The sequence below is a fragment of the Hyla sarda genome, unplaced genomic scaffold (assembly GCF_029499605.1).
Source record: "Hyla sarda isolate aHylSar1 unplaced genomic scaffold, aHylSar1.hap1 scaffold_511, whole genome shotgun sequence".
NCBI lineage: Eukaryota > Metazoa > Chordata > Amphibia > Anura > Hylidae > Hyla > Hyla sarda.
The window spans coordinates 1-14,195 of NW_026610522.1; the positions used below are offsets into that span (position 1 = coordinate 1).

At 47.1% G+C, this 14,195-nt stretch overlaps 6 non-coding genes across 6 annotated transcripts; all 6 read left to right on the plus strand.

Annotated features, from left to right (window-relative positions):
• The first annotated feature begins 445 nt into the window (after positions 1 to 445).
• Positions 446 to 636, plus strand: LOC130337938 (U2 spliceosomal RNA). The gene has a single exon (XR_008878740.1). It is a non-coding gene; the product is annotated as a U2 spliceosomal RNA (small nuclear RNA).
• Positions 637 to 2,735: 2,099 nt separating this feature from the next.
• Positions 2,736 to 2,926, plus strand: LOC130337994 (U2 spliceosomal RNA). The gene has a single exon (XR_008878774.1). It is a non-coding gene; the product is annotated as a U2 spliceosomal RNA (small nuclear RNA).
• Positions 2,927 to 5,021: 2,095 nt separating this feature from the next.
• LOC130337948 (U2 spliceosomal RNA) lies at positions 5,022 to 5,212 on the plus strand. The gene has a single exon (XR_008878749.1). It is a non-coding gene; the product is annotated as a U2 spliceosomal RNA (small nuclear RNA).
• Positions 5,213 to 7,299: 2,087 nt separating this feature from the next.
• LOC130338006 (U2 spliceosomal RNA) lies at positions 7,300 to 7,490 on the plus strand. Its single transcript, XR_008878785.1, has one exon. It is a non-coding gene; the product is annotated as a U2 spliceosomal RNA (small nuclear RNA).
• A 2,225-nt stretch (positions 7,491 to 9,715) lies between these two features.
• Positions 9,716 to 9,906, plus strand: LOC130338019 (U2 spliceosomal RNA). Its single transcript, XR_008878796.1, has one exon. It is a non-coding gene; the product is annotated as a U2 spliceosomal RNA (small nuclear RNA).
• A 2,079-nt stretch (positions 9,907 to 11,985) lies between these two features.
• On the plus strand, positions 11,986 to 12,176 carry LOC130337949 (U2 spliceosomal RNA). Its single transcript, XR_008878750.1, has one exon. It is a non-coding gene; the product is annotated as a U2 spliceosomal RNA (small nuclear RNA).
• Positions 12,177 to 14,195: the final 2,019 nt, after the last annotated feature.

Consider the following 14,195-nt stretch of genomic DNA (forward strand, 5'->3'; position numbering starts at 1 on the left):
AAATAACCCGGGTTTAACCCACACAGGTAAGTCCAATGGGGTGCAGGCATGTCCTCTATGCTTACAGCTTCCCGTGGGTGTTGGTTTGATACCGTTTGGGGACAGCCAAGGAGGCATCTGCAGGCAACAAAGGTAGGTGTGTGCTTGTGTGTGTGTTTCCTATGCAGATCCTAAGCCCAGTGTCACATGCAAGTAGGAGGAGTAAGAAGGGTTCCTGGCAAATCCGGGTTATGGATTGCATTTAAAAAGGCCCCGTGGGAGTGCAATGGGCCCCTGTCTTGCTGCTTAGCAATAATGGTATGGGTTTAGGTTCTGCTGTGTGTACTGGTGGTTGACTGCCCCCCAGCCCAGAGTGTGCATGGAAAATTGTCTGGCAGCCTCCCTGACAGCAAGCAGTGATAGTGCCCATGAAGGGCACCTTGTTGGGCCCGCCCCTTTCACGGTTATCGCTTCTCGGCCTTTTGGCTAAGATCAAGTGTAGTATCTGTTCTTATCAGTTTAATATCTGATACGTCCCCTATCTGGGGACCATATATTAAATGGATTTTTGAGAACGGGGGCCGATTTCGAAGCTTGCTTCCGTCGCCCTATGCATTGACCCGATATGGCAGTATCTTCGGGTACAGTGCACCACCCCCTTACAGGGTTAAAAAGAAAGATTCCTACTTTCATTGCTACCTGCTTGCTGGCTAGCCAGCTAGCCAGCCCTGTGGGCCTTGCTGCTGCTGCAGCCAAAAAACAAAAGGTGGTGCTGCTGCTGCTTCTGCTGCTTCTGCTTCTGCTTGTGTCTGGCCGCTGTTGGAGCGTCCAGGCACAGGACTTCTGCTGCTGCTGACTAAATGGCCTCCTTAATTGGATCATTTGAGTATCCAGCACACCTGTGCAGGTAGGGCATGACATGATAGGCAGCTGCCTTGATAGAGGGTGGGTGCTGAATGTTCCTAATTGACAAAATAAGATTAATGCTTATGAAGAAATATAAAATCTCATCCCTTCCCCAATATCGCGCCACACCCCTACCCCTTAATTCCCTGGTTGAACTTGATGGACATATGTCTTTTTTCGACCGTACTAACTATGTAACTATGTAACATAACATGGGGGGGGGGGGTCTCCTGGCTGTTCACACAGGTGTGTCATTGCTGTACATTGACCATGCATTGCTTCTGTGGTATTGCAAAGGCAAAGACAAATGCTTCCAGCCATCCATTGCACTAATGGATTGGTCATCAGCTGGCTGTCTATGTCCCGCATCAATATAGACCAAAGTACAGAGGGTTAGGCTATGCTATTGTGCACCTACCTGATGCATCAGAAGGTGCGAGGCCCTTGCTAAATTCTGTGCACAGACTTTGAGATCTATACTTTAGACTGTATCTAAACCTGCTCCAACATGGACTGACATTCTGGCCTACTTTCAGCCGATGCGACTTGTCTGTCGCTGAACAGTCGCTTTTTATGTATTCAGCACCTATGTATAATGTTGTAAAAATGCTCTAGAAGCTAAAGTCGCAGAAATGTCACACATATTTGGCCTGCAACTTTCTGTGCGACAAATTCAGACAGGAAAAATCAGTATAAATCCTTAGAAAATTATCCCCCAGTGTCTCCATCTGCTGGCGGTATTGAATAAGCATTGCTGCACTGATGGGGTATGCATTAGACGAAAAAAAAGAAGAAAAAGAAGAATAATACGCCCAGAAAAGAGGCGAAAAGGAGAAAAACGTAAAAAAACGTGAAAAAAAAGTAAGAGGAAGAGAAGGGAAAAAAAGGTGGAAATGGGTTTAAAAGTGATTTCGGCGGAGAAATATATATATATATATATATATATATATATATATATATATATATATATATATATACGCGCACACACACACATATATATAAACGTATTCTCCGTTGAGATATTGCAGCCGCTGCTGTGTCCAGGCCCAGGAGCCTTAGCACTGTGCTGTGATGTCACTCAATACCACTGACATCACTAGGTGTAAACAACATCTCTCCTTTGCTGTGTATGTGACTATGGAGCTGTTTGGTGATGTCGTCTATTATGGCCTTCATAGAAGCAACAGGAGATTGTTGCATCCATCTAGAACCCTCAGAACTACAGTGCTATGATGTCACTCACTTCCACAGGCCTTGCAGAGTGTAAACAACAACAACCCAGCTTTGTTGTGTATGTAACCATAGGGATTTGTGATGTCACCTAGAACCTTCACAGCAGCGACAGCTTTATGAGGAGCATCAGCACTGCTCTGCCTGAGCAGAACCATCACCGCCATAGGTTGTCAAATAACCCGGGTTTAACCCACACAGGTAAGTCCAATGGGGTGCAGGCATGTCCTCTATGCTTACAGCTTCCCGTGGGTGTTGGTTTGATACCGTTTGGGGACAGCCAAGGAGGCATCTGCAGGCAACAAAGGTAGGTGTGTGCTTGTGTGTGTGTTTCCTATGCAGATCCTAAGCCCAGTGTCACATGCAAGTAGGAGGAGTAAGAAGGGTTCCTGGCAAATCCGGGTTATGGATTGCATTTAAAAAGGCCCCGTGGGAGTGCAATGGGCCCCTGTCTTGCTGCTTAGCAATAATGGTATGGGTTTAGGTTCTGCTGTGTGTACTGGTGGTTGACTGCCCCCCAGCCCAGAGTGTGCATGGAAAATTGTCTGGCAGCCTCCCTGACAGCAAGCAGTGATAGTGCCCATGAAGGGCACCTTGTTGGGCCCGCCCCTTTCACGGTTATCGCTTCTCGGCCTTTTGGCTAAGATCAAGTGTAGTATCTGTTCTTATCAGTTTAATATCTGATACGTCCCCTATCTGGGGACCATATATTAAATGGATTTTTGAGAACGGGGGCCGATTTCGAAGCTTGCTTCCGTCGCCCTATGCATTGACCCGATATGGCAGTATCTTCGGGTACAGTGCACCACCCCCTTACAGGGTTAAAAAGAAAGATTCCTACTTTCATTGCTACCTGCTTGCTGGCTAGCCAGCTAGCCAGCCCTGTGGGCCTTGCTGCTGCTGCAGCCAAAAAACAAAAGGTGGTGCTGCTGCTGCTTCTGCTGCTTCTGCTTCTGCTTGTGTCTGGCCGCTGTTGGAGCGTCCAGGCACAGGACTTCTGCTGCTGCTGACTAAATGGCCTCCTTAATTGGATCATTTGAGTAGCCAGCACACCTGTGCAGGTAGGGCATGACATGATAGGCAGCTGCCTTGATAGCGGGTGGGTGCTGAATGTTCCTAATTGACAAAATAAGATTAATGCTTATGAAGAAATATAAAATCTCATCCCTTCCCCAATATCGCGCCACACCCCTACCCCTTAATTCCCTGGTTGAACTTGATGGACATATGTCTTTTTTCGACCGTACTAACTATGTAACTATGTAACATAACATGGGGGGGGGGGGGGGGTCTCCTGGCTGTTCACACAGGTGTGTCATTGCTGTACATTGACCATGCATTGCTTCTGTGGTATTGCAAAGGCAAAGACAAATGCTTCCAGCCATCCATTGCACTAATGGATTGGTCATCAGCTGGCTGTCTATGTCCCGCATCAATATAGACCAAAGTACAGAGGGTTAGGCTATGCTATTGTGCACCTACCTGATGCATCAGAAGGTGCGAGGCCCTTGCTAAATTCTGTGCACAGACTTTGAGATCTATACTTTAGACTGTATCTAAACCTGCTCCAACATGGACTGACATTCTGGCCTACTTTCAGCCGATGCGACTTGTCTGTCGCTGAACAGTCGCTTTTTATGTATTCAGCACCTATGTATAATGTTGTAAAAATGCTCTAGAAGCTAAAGTCGCAGAAATGTCACACATATTTGGCCTGCAACTTTCTGTGCGACAAATTCAGACAGGAAAAATCAGTATAAATCCTTAGAAAATTATCCCCCAGTGTCTCCATCTGCTGGCGGTATTGAATAAGCATTGCTGCACTGATGGGGTATGCATTAGACGAAAAAAAAGAAGAAAAAGAAGAATAATACGCCCAGAAAAGAGGCGAAAAGGAGAAAAACGTAAAAAAACTTGAAAAAAAAGTAAGAGGAAGAGAAGGGAAAAAAAGGTGGAAATGGGTTTAAAAGTGATTTCGGCGGAGAAATATATATATATATATATATATATATATATATATATATATATATATACGCGCACACACACACATATATATAAACGTATTCTCCGTTGAGATATTGCAGCCGCTGCTGTGTCCAGGCCCAGGAGCCTTAGCACTGTGCTGTGATGTCACTCAATACCACTGACATCACTAGGTGTAAACAACATCTCTCCTTTGCTGTGTATGTGACTATGGAGCTGTTTGGTGATGTCGTCTATTATGGCCTTCATAGAAGCAACAGGAGATTGTTGCATCCATCTAGAACCCTCAGAACTACAGTGCTATGATGTCACTCACTTCCACAGGCCTTGCAGAGTGTAAACAACAACAACCCAGCTTTGTTGTGTATGTAACCATAGGGATTTGTGATGTCACCTAGAACCTTCACAGCAGCGACAGCTTTATGAGGAGCATCAGCACTGCTCTGCCTGAGCAGAACCATCACCGCCATAGGTTGTCAAATAACCCGGGTTTAACCCACACAGGTAAGTCCAATGGGGTGCAGGCATGTCCTCTATGCTTACAGCTTCCCGTGGGTGTTGGTTTGATACCGTTTGGGGACAGCCAAGGAGGCATCTGCAGGCAACAAAGGTAGGTGTGTGCTTGTGTGTGTGTTTCCTATGCAGATCCTAAGCCCAGTGTCACATGCAAGTAGGAGGAGTAAGAAGGGTTCCTGGCAAATCCGGGTTATGGATTGCATTTAAAAAGGCCCCGTGGGAGTGCAATGGGCCCCTGTCTTGCTGCTTAGCAATAATGGTATGGGTTTAGGTTCTGCTGTGTGTACTGGTGGTTGACTGCCCCCCAGCCCAGAGTGTGCATGGAAAATTGTCTGGCAGCCTCCCTGACAGCAAGCAGTGATAGTGCCCATGAAGGGCACCTTGTTGGGCCCGCCCCTTTCACGGTTATCGCTTCTCGGCCTTTTGGCTAAGATCAAGTGTAGTATCTGTTCTTATCAGTTTAATATCTGATACGTCCCCTATCTGGGGACCATATATTAAATGGATTTTTGAGAACGGGGGCCGATTTCGAAGCTTGCTTCCGTCGCCCTATGCATTGACCCGATATGGCAATATCTTCGGGTACAGTGCACCACCCCCTTACAGGGTTAAAAAGAAAGATTCCTACTTTCATTGCTACCTGCTTGCTGGCTAGCCAGCTAGCCAGCCCTGTGGGCCTTGCTGCTGCTGCAGCCAAAAAACAAAAGGTGGTGCTGCTGCTGCTTCTGCTGCTTCTGCTTCTGCTTGTGTCTGGCCGCTGTTGGAGCGTCCAGGCACAGGACTTCTGCTGCTGCTGACTAAATGGCCTCCTTAATTGGATCATTTGAGTAGCCAGCACACCTGTGCAGGTAGGGCATGACATGATAGGCAGCTGCCTTGATAGCGGGTGGGTGCTGAATGTTCCTAATTGACAAAATAAGATTAATGCTTATGAAGAAATATAAAATCTCATCCCTTCCCCAATATCGCGCCACACCCCTACCCCTTAATTCCCTGGTTGAACTTGATGGACATATGTCTTTTTTCGACCGTACTAACTATGTAACTATGTAACATAACATGGGGGGGGGGGGGGTCTCCTGGCTGTTCACACAGGTGTGTCATTGCTGTACATTGACCATGCATTGCTTCTGTGGTATTGCAAAGGCAAAGACAAATGCTTCCAGCCATCCATTGCACTAATGGATTGGTCATCAGCTGGCTGTCTATGTCCCGCATCAATATAGACCAAAGTACAGAGGGTTAGGCTATGCTATTGTGCACCTACCTGATGCATCAGAAGGTGCGAGGCCCTTGCTAAATTCTGTGCACAGACTTTGAGATCTATACTTTAGACTGTATCTAAACCTGCTCCAACATGGACTGACATTCTGGCCTACTTTCAGCCGATGCGACTTGTCTGTCGCTGAACAGTCGCTTTTTATGTATTCAGCACCTATGTATAATGTTGTAAAAATGCTCTAGAAGCTAAAGTCGCAGAAATGTCACACATATTTGGCCTGCAACTTTCTGTGCGACAAATTCAGACAGGAAAAATCAGTATAAATCCTTAGAAAATTATCCCCCAGTGTCTCCATCTGCTGGCGGTATTGAATAAGCATTGCTGCACTGATGGGGTATGCATTAGACGAAAAAAAAGAAGAAAAAGAAGAATAATACGCCCAGAAAAGAGGCGAAAAGGAGAAAAACGTAAAAAAACGTGAAAAAAAAGTAAGAGGAAGAGAAGGGAAAAAAAGGTGGAAATGGGTTTAAAAGTGATTTCGGCGGAGAAATATATATATATATATATATATATATATATATATATATATACGCGCACACACACACATATATATAAACGTATTCTCCGTTGAGATATTGCAGCCGCTGCTGTGTCCAGGCCCAGGAGCCTTAGCACTGTGCTGTGATGTCACTCAATACCACTGACATCACTAGGTGTAAACAACATCTCTCCTTTGCTGTGTATGTGACTATGGAGCTGTTTGGTGATGTCGTCTATTATGGCCTTCATAGAAGCAACAGGAGATTGTTGCATCCATCTAGAACCCTCAGAACTACAGTGCTATGATGTCACTCACTTCCACAGGCCTTGCAGAGTGTAAACAACAACAACCCAGCTTTGTTGTGTATGTAACCATAGGGATTTGTGATGTCACCTAGAACCTTCACAGCAGCGACAGCTTTATGAGGAGCATCAGCACTGCTCTGCCTGAGCAGAACCATCACCGCCATAGGTTGTCAAATAACCCGGGTTTAACCCACACAGGTAAGTCCAATGGGGTGCAGGCATGTCCTCTATGCTTACAGCTTCCCGTGGGTGTTGGTTTGATACCGTTTGGGGACAGCCAAGGAGGCATCTGCAGGCAACAAAGGTAGGTGTGTGCTTGTGTGTGTGTTTCCTATGCAGATCCTAAGCCCAGTGTCACATGCAAGTAGGAGGAGTAAGAAGGGTTCCTGGCAAATCCGGGTTATGGATTGCATTTAAAAAGGCCCCGTGGGAGTGCAATGGGCCCCTGTCTTGCTGCTTAGCAATAATGGTATGGGTTTAGGTTCTGCTGTGTGTACTGGTGGTTGACTGCCCCCCAGCCCAGAGTGTGCATGGAAAATTGTCTGGCAGCCTCCCTGACAGCAAGCAGTGATAGTGCCCATGAAGGGCACCTTGTTGGGCCCGCCCCTTTCACGGTTATCGCTTCTCGGCCTTTTGGCTAAGATCAAGTGTAGTATCTGTTCTTATCAGTTTAATATCTGATACGTCCCCTATCTGGGGACCATATATTAAATGGATTTTTGAGAACGGGGGCCGATTTCGAAGCTTGCTTCCGTCGCCCTATGCATTGACCCGATATGGCAGTATCTTCGGGTACAGTGCACCACCCCCTTACAGGGTTAAAAAGAAAGATTCCTACTTTCATTGCTACCTGCTTGCTGGCTAGCCAGCTAGCCAGCCCTGTGGGCCTTGCTGCTGCTGCAGCCAAAAAACAAAAGGTGGTGCTGCTGCTGCTTCTGCTGCTTCTGCTTCTGCTTGTGTCTGGCCGCTGTTGGAGCGTCCAGGCACAGGACTTCTGCTGCTGCTGACTAAATGGCCTCCTTAATTGGATCATTTGAGTAGCCAGCACACCTGTGCAGGTAGGGCATGACATGATAGGCAGCTGCCTTGATAGCGGGTGGGTGCTGAATGTTCCTAATTGACAAAATAAGATTAATGCTTATGAAGAAATATAAAATCTCATCCCTTCCCCAATATCGCGCCACACCCCTACCCCTTAATTCCCTGGTTGAACTTGATGGACATATGTCTTTTTTCGACCGTACTAACTATGTAACTATGTAACATAACATGGGGGGGGGGGGGTCTCCTGGCTGTTCACACAGGTGTGTCATTGCTGTACATTGACCATGCATTGCTTCTGTGGTATTGCAAAGGCAAAGACAAATGCTTCCAGCCATCCATTGCACTAATGGATTGGTCATCAGCTGGCTGTCTATGTCCCGCATCAATATAGACCAAAGTACAGAGGGTTAGGCTATGCTATTGTGCACCTACCTGATGCATCAGAAGGTGCGAGGCCCTTGCTAAATTCTGTGCACAGACTTTGAGATCTATACTTTAGACTGTATCTAAACCTGCTCCAACATGGACTGACATTCTGGCCTACTTTCAGCCGATGCGACTTGTCTGTCGCTGAACAGTCGCTTTTTATGTATTCAGCACCTATGTATAATGTTGTAAAAATGCTCTAGAAGCTAAAGTCGCAGAAATGTCACACATATTTGGCCTGCAACTTTCTGTGCGACAAATTCAGACAGGAAAAATCAGTATAAATCCTTAGAAAATTATCCCCCAGTGTCTCCATCTGCTGGCTGTATTGAATAAGCATTGCTGCACTGATGGGGTATGCATTAGACGAAAAAAAAGAAGAAAAAGAAGAATAATACGCCCAGAAAAGAGGCGAAAAGGAGAAAAACGTAAAAAAACGTGAAAAAAAAGTAAGAGGAAGAGAAGGGAAAAAAAGGTGGAAATGGGTTTAAAAGTGATTTCGGCGGAGAAATATATATATATATATATATATATATATATATATATATATATATATATATATATATACGCGCACACACACACATATATATAAACGTATTCTCCGTTGAGATATTGCAGCCGCTGCTGTGTCCAGGCCCAGGAGCCTTAGCACTGTGCTGTGATGTCACTCAATACCACTGACATCACTAGGTGTAAACAACATCTCTCCTTTGCTGTGTATGTGACTATGGAGCTGTTTGGTGATGTCGTCTATTATGGCCTTCATAGAAGCAACAGGAGATTGTTGCATCCATCTAGAACCCTCAGAACTACAGTGCTATGATGTCACTCACTTCCACAGGCCTTGCAGAGTGTAAACAACAACAACCCAGCTTTGTTGTGTATGTAACCATAGGGATTTGTGATGTCACCTAGAACCTTCACAGCAGCGACAGCTTTATGAGGAGCATCAGCACTGCTCTGCCTGAGAAGAAATATAAAATCTCATCCCTTCCCCAATATCGCGCCACACCCCTACCCCTTAATTCCCTGGTTGAACTTGATGGACATATGTCTTTTTTCGACCGTACTAACTATGTAACTATGTAACTATGTAACCATCACCGCCATAGGTTGTCAAATAACCCGGGTTTAACCCACACAGGTAAGTCCAATGGGGTGCAGGCATGTCCTCTATGCTTACAGCTTCCCGTGGGTCTTGGTTTGATACCGTTTGGGGACAGCCAAGGAGGCATCTGCAGGCAACAAAGGTAGGTGTGTGCTTGTGTGTGTGTTTCCTATGCAGATCCTAAGCCCAGTGTCACATGCAAGTAGGAGGAGTAAGAAGGGTTCCTGGCAAATCCGGGTTATGGATTGCATTTAAAAAGGCCCCGTGGGAGTGCAATGGGCCCCTGTCTTGCTGCTTAGCAATAATGGTATGGGTTTAGGTTCTGCTGTGTGTACTGGTGGTTGACTGCCCCCCAGCCCAGAGTGTGCATGGGAAATTGTCTGGCAGCCTCCCTGACAGCAAGCAGTGATAGTGCCCATGAAGGGCACCTTGTTGGGCCCGCCCCTTTCACGGTTATCGCTTCTCGGCCTTTTGGCTAAGATCAAGTGTAGTATCTGTTCTTATCAGTTTAATATCTGATACGTCCCCTATCTGGGGACCATATATTAAATGGATTTTTGAGAACGGGGGCCGATTTCGAAGCTTGCTTCCGTCGCCCTATGCATTGACCCGATATGGCAGTATCTTCGGGTACAGTGCACCACCCCCTTACAGGGTTAAAAAGAAAGATTCCTACTTTCATTGCTACCTGCTTGCTGGCTAGCCAGCTAGCCAGCCCTGTGGGCCTTGCTGCTGCTGCAGCCAAAAAACAAAAGGTGGTGCTGCTGCTGCTTCTGCTGCTTCTGCTTCTGCTTGTGTCTGGCCGCTGTTGGAGCGTCCAGGCACAGGACTTCTGCTGCTGCTGATTAAATGGCCTCCTTAATTGGATCATTTGAGTAGCCAGCACACCTGTGCAGGTAGGGCATGACATGATAGGCAGCTGCCTTGATAGCGGGTGGGTGCTGAATGTTCCTAATTGACAAAATAAGATTAATGCTTATGAAGAAATATAAAATCTCATCCCTTCCCCAATATCGCGCCACACCCCTACCCCTTAATTCCCTGGTTGAACTTGATGGACATATGTCTTTTTTCGACCGTACTAACTATGTAACTATGTAACATAACATGGGGGGGGGGGGGGTCTCCTGGCTGTTCACACAGGTGTGTCATTGCTGTACATTGACCATGCATTGCTTCTGTGGTATTGCAAAGGCAAAGACAAATGCTTCCAGCCATCCATTGCACTAATGGATTGGTCATCAGCTGGCTGTCTATGTCCCGCATCAATATAGACCAAAGTACAGAGGGTTAGGCTATGCTATTGTGCACCTACCTGATGCATCAGAAGGTGCGAGGCCCTTGCTAAATTCTGTGCACAGACTTTGAGATCTATACTTTAGACTGTATCTAAACCTGCTCCAACATGGACTGACATTCTGGCCTACTTTCAGCCGATGCGACTTGTCTGTCGCTGAACAGTCGCTTTTTATGTATTCAGCACCTATGTATAATGTTGTAAAAATGCTCTAGAAGCTAAAGTCGCAGAAATGTCACACATATTTGGCCTGCAACTTTCTGTGCGACAAATTCAGACAGGAAAAATCAGTATAAATCCTTAGAAAATTATCCCCCAGTGTCTCCATCTGCTGGCGGTATTGAATAAGCATTGCTGCACTGATGGGGTATGCATTAGACGAAAAAAAAGAAGAAAAAGAAGAATAATACGCCCAGAAAAGAGGCGAAAAGGAGAAAAACGTAAAAAAACGTGAAAAAAAAGTAAGAGGAAGAGAAGGGAAAAAAAGGTGGAAATGGGTTTAAAAGTGATTTCGGCGGAGAAATATATATATATATATATATATATATATATATACGCGCACACACACACATATATATAAACGTATTCTCCGTTGAGATATTGCAGCCGCTGCTGTGTCCAGGCCCAGGAGCCTTAGCACTGTGCTGTGATGTCACTCAATACCACTGACATCACTAGGTGTAAACAACATCTCTCCTTTGCTGTGTATGTGACTATGGAGCTGTTTGGTGATGTCGTCTATTATGGCCTTCATAGAAGCAACAGGAGATTGTTGCATCCATCTAGAACCCTCAGAACTACAGTGCTATGATGTCACTCACTTCCACAGGCCTTGCAGAGTGTAAACAACAACAACCCAGCTTTGTTGTGTATGTAACCATAGGGATTTGTGATGTCACCTAGAACCTTCACAGCAGCGACAGCTTTATGAGGAGCATCAGCACTGCTCTGCCTGAGCAGAACCATCACCGCCATAGGTTGTCAAATAACCCGGGTTTAACCCACACAGGTAAGTCCAATGGGGTGCAGGCATGTCCTCTATGCTTACAGCTTCCCGTGGGTGTTGGTTTGATACCGTTTGGGGACAGCCAAGGAGGCATCTGCAGGCAACAAAGGTAGGTGTGTGCTTGTGTGTGTGTTTCCTATGCAGATCCTAAGCCCAGTGTCACATGCAAGTAGGAAGAGTAAGAAGGGTTCCTGGCAAATCCGGGTTATGGATTGCATTTAAAAAGGCCCCGTGGGAGTGCAATGGGCCCCTGTCTTGCTGCTTAGCAATAATGGTATGGGTTTAGGTTCTGCTGTGTGTACTGGTGGTTGACTGCCCCCCAGCCCAGAGTGTGCATGGAAAATTGTCTGGCAGCCTCCCTGACAGCAAGCAGTGATAGTGCCCATGAAGGGCACCTTGTTGGGCCCGCCCCTTTCACGGTTATTGCTTCTCGGCCTTTTGGCTAAGATCAAGTGTAGTATCTGTTCTTATCAGTTTAATATCTGATACGTCCCCTATCTGGGGACCATATATTAAATGGATTTTTGAGAACGGGGGCCGATTTCGAAGCTTGCTTCCGTCGCCCTATGCATTGACCCGATATGGCAGTATCTTCGGGTACAGTGCACCACCCCCTTACAGGGTTAAAAAGAAAGATTCCTACTTTCATTGCTACCTGCTTGCTGGCTAGCCAGCTAGCCAGCCCTGTGGGCCTTGCTGCTGCTGCAGCCAAAAAACAAAAGGTGGTGCTGCTGCTGCTTCTGCTGCTTCTGCTTCTGCTTGTGTCTGGCCGCTGTTGGAGCGTCCAGGCACAGGACTTCTGCTGCTGCTGACTAAATGGCCTCCTTAATTGGATCATTTGAGTAGCCAGCACACCTGTGCAGGTACGGCATGACATGATAGGCAGCTGCCTTGATAGCGGGTGGGTGCTGAATGTTCCTAATTGACAAAATAAGATTAATGCTTATGAAGAAATATAAAATCTCATCCCTTCCCCAATATCGCGCCACACCCCTACCCCTTAATTCCCTGGTTGAACTTGATGGACATATGTCTTTTTTCGACCGTACTAACTATGTAACTATGTAACATAACATGGGGGGGGGGGGGTCTCCTGGCTGTTCACACAGGTGTGTCATTGCTGTATGTCACGATGCCGGCTGGCAGGTAGTGGATCCTCTGTGCCAGAAAGGGATTGGCGTGGACCGTGCTAGTGGATCGGTTCTAAGTCACTACTGGTTTTCACCAGAGCCCGCCGCAAAGCGGGATGGTCTTGCTGCGGCGGTAGTGACCAGGTCGTATCCACTAGCAACGGCTCAACCTCTCTGGCTGCTGAAGATAGGCGCGGTACAAGGGAGTAGACAGAAGCAAGGTCGGACGTAGCAGAAGGTCGGGGCAGGCAGCAAGGATCGTAGTCAGGGGCAACGGCAGGAGGTCTGGAACACAGGCTAGGAACACACAAGGAAACGCTTTCACTGGCACGATGGCAACAAGATCCGGCGAGGGAGTGAAGGGGAAGTGAGGTGATATAGGGAAGTGCACAGGTGATAACACTAATTGGAACCACTGCGCCAATCAGCGGCGCAGTGGCCCTTTAAATCGCAAAGACCCGGCGCGCGCGCGCCCTAGGGAGCGGGGCCGCGCGCGCCGGGACAGGACAGACGGAGAGCGAGTCAGGTACGGGAGCCGGGGTGCGCATCGCGAGCGGGCGCTACCCGCATCGCGAATCGCATCCCGGCTGGAGGCGGTATCGCAGCGCCCCGGGTCAGTGGAACTGACCGGAGCGCTGCAGTGAGAAGAGTGTAGCGAGCGCTCCGGGGAGGAGCGGGGACCCGGAGCGCTCGGCGTAACAGTACCCCCCCCCTTGGGTCTCCCCCTCTTCTTGGGGCCTGAGAACCTGAGGACCAGACTTTTGTCCAGGATATTGTCCTCAGGTTCCCAGGACCTCTCTTCTGGACCACAACCCTCCCAATCCACTAAAAAGAAGGTTTTCCCTCTGACCTTTTTAGATGCTAAAATCTCTTTGACGGAGAAGATGTCCGAGGAGCCGGAGACAGGAGTGGGAGGAACAGATTTGGGAGAGAAACGGTTAATGATAAGTGGTTTAAGAAGAGAAACGTGAAAGGCATTAGGAATACGAAGAGAAGGGGGAAGAAGAAGTTTGTAAGAGACAGGATTAATCTGGCGCAAAATTTTGAAAGAACCAAGATAGCGTGGTCCCAACTTATAGCTAGGGACACGGAAGCGGACATATTTAGCGGAGAGCCATACCTTGTCTCCAGGGGAAAAAATGGGAGGAGCTCTTCTTTTCTTATCCGCGAATTTCTTCATGCGTGAAGAAGCCTGTAAGAGAGAATTTTGGGTCTCTCTCCATATGATGGAAAGATCACGAGAAATTTCATCCACAGCGGGCAGACCAGAGGGCAAGGGGGTAGGGAGGGGAGGAAGAGGGTGACGGCCGTACACCATGAAAAATGGGGATTTGGAGGAAGATTCAGAGACTCTGAAATTATACGAGAATTCGGCCCAAGGTAGAAGATCTGCCCAGTCATCCTGGCGGGAGGAAACAAAATGTCGTAAATAATCACCCAAGACCTGGTTAATTCTTTCTACTTGTCCATTGGATTGAGGATGATATGCAGAAGAAAAATTT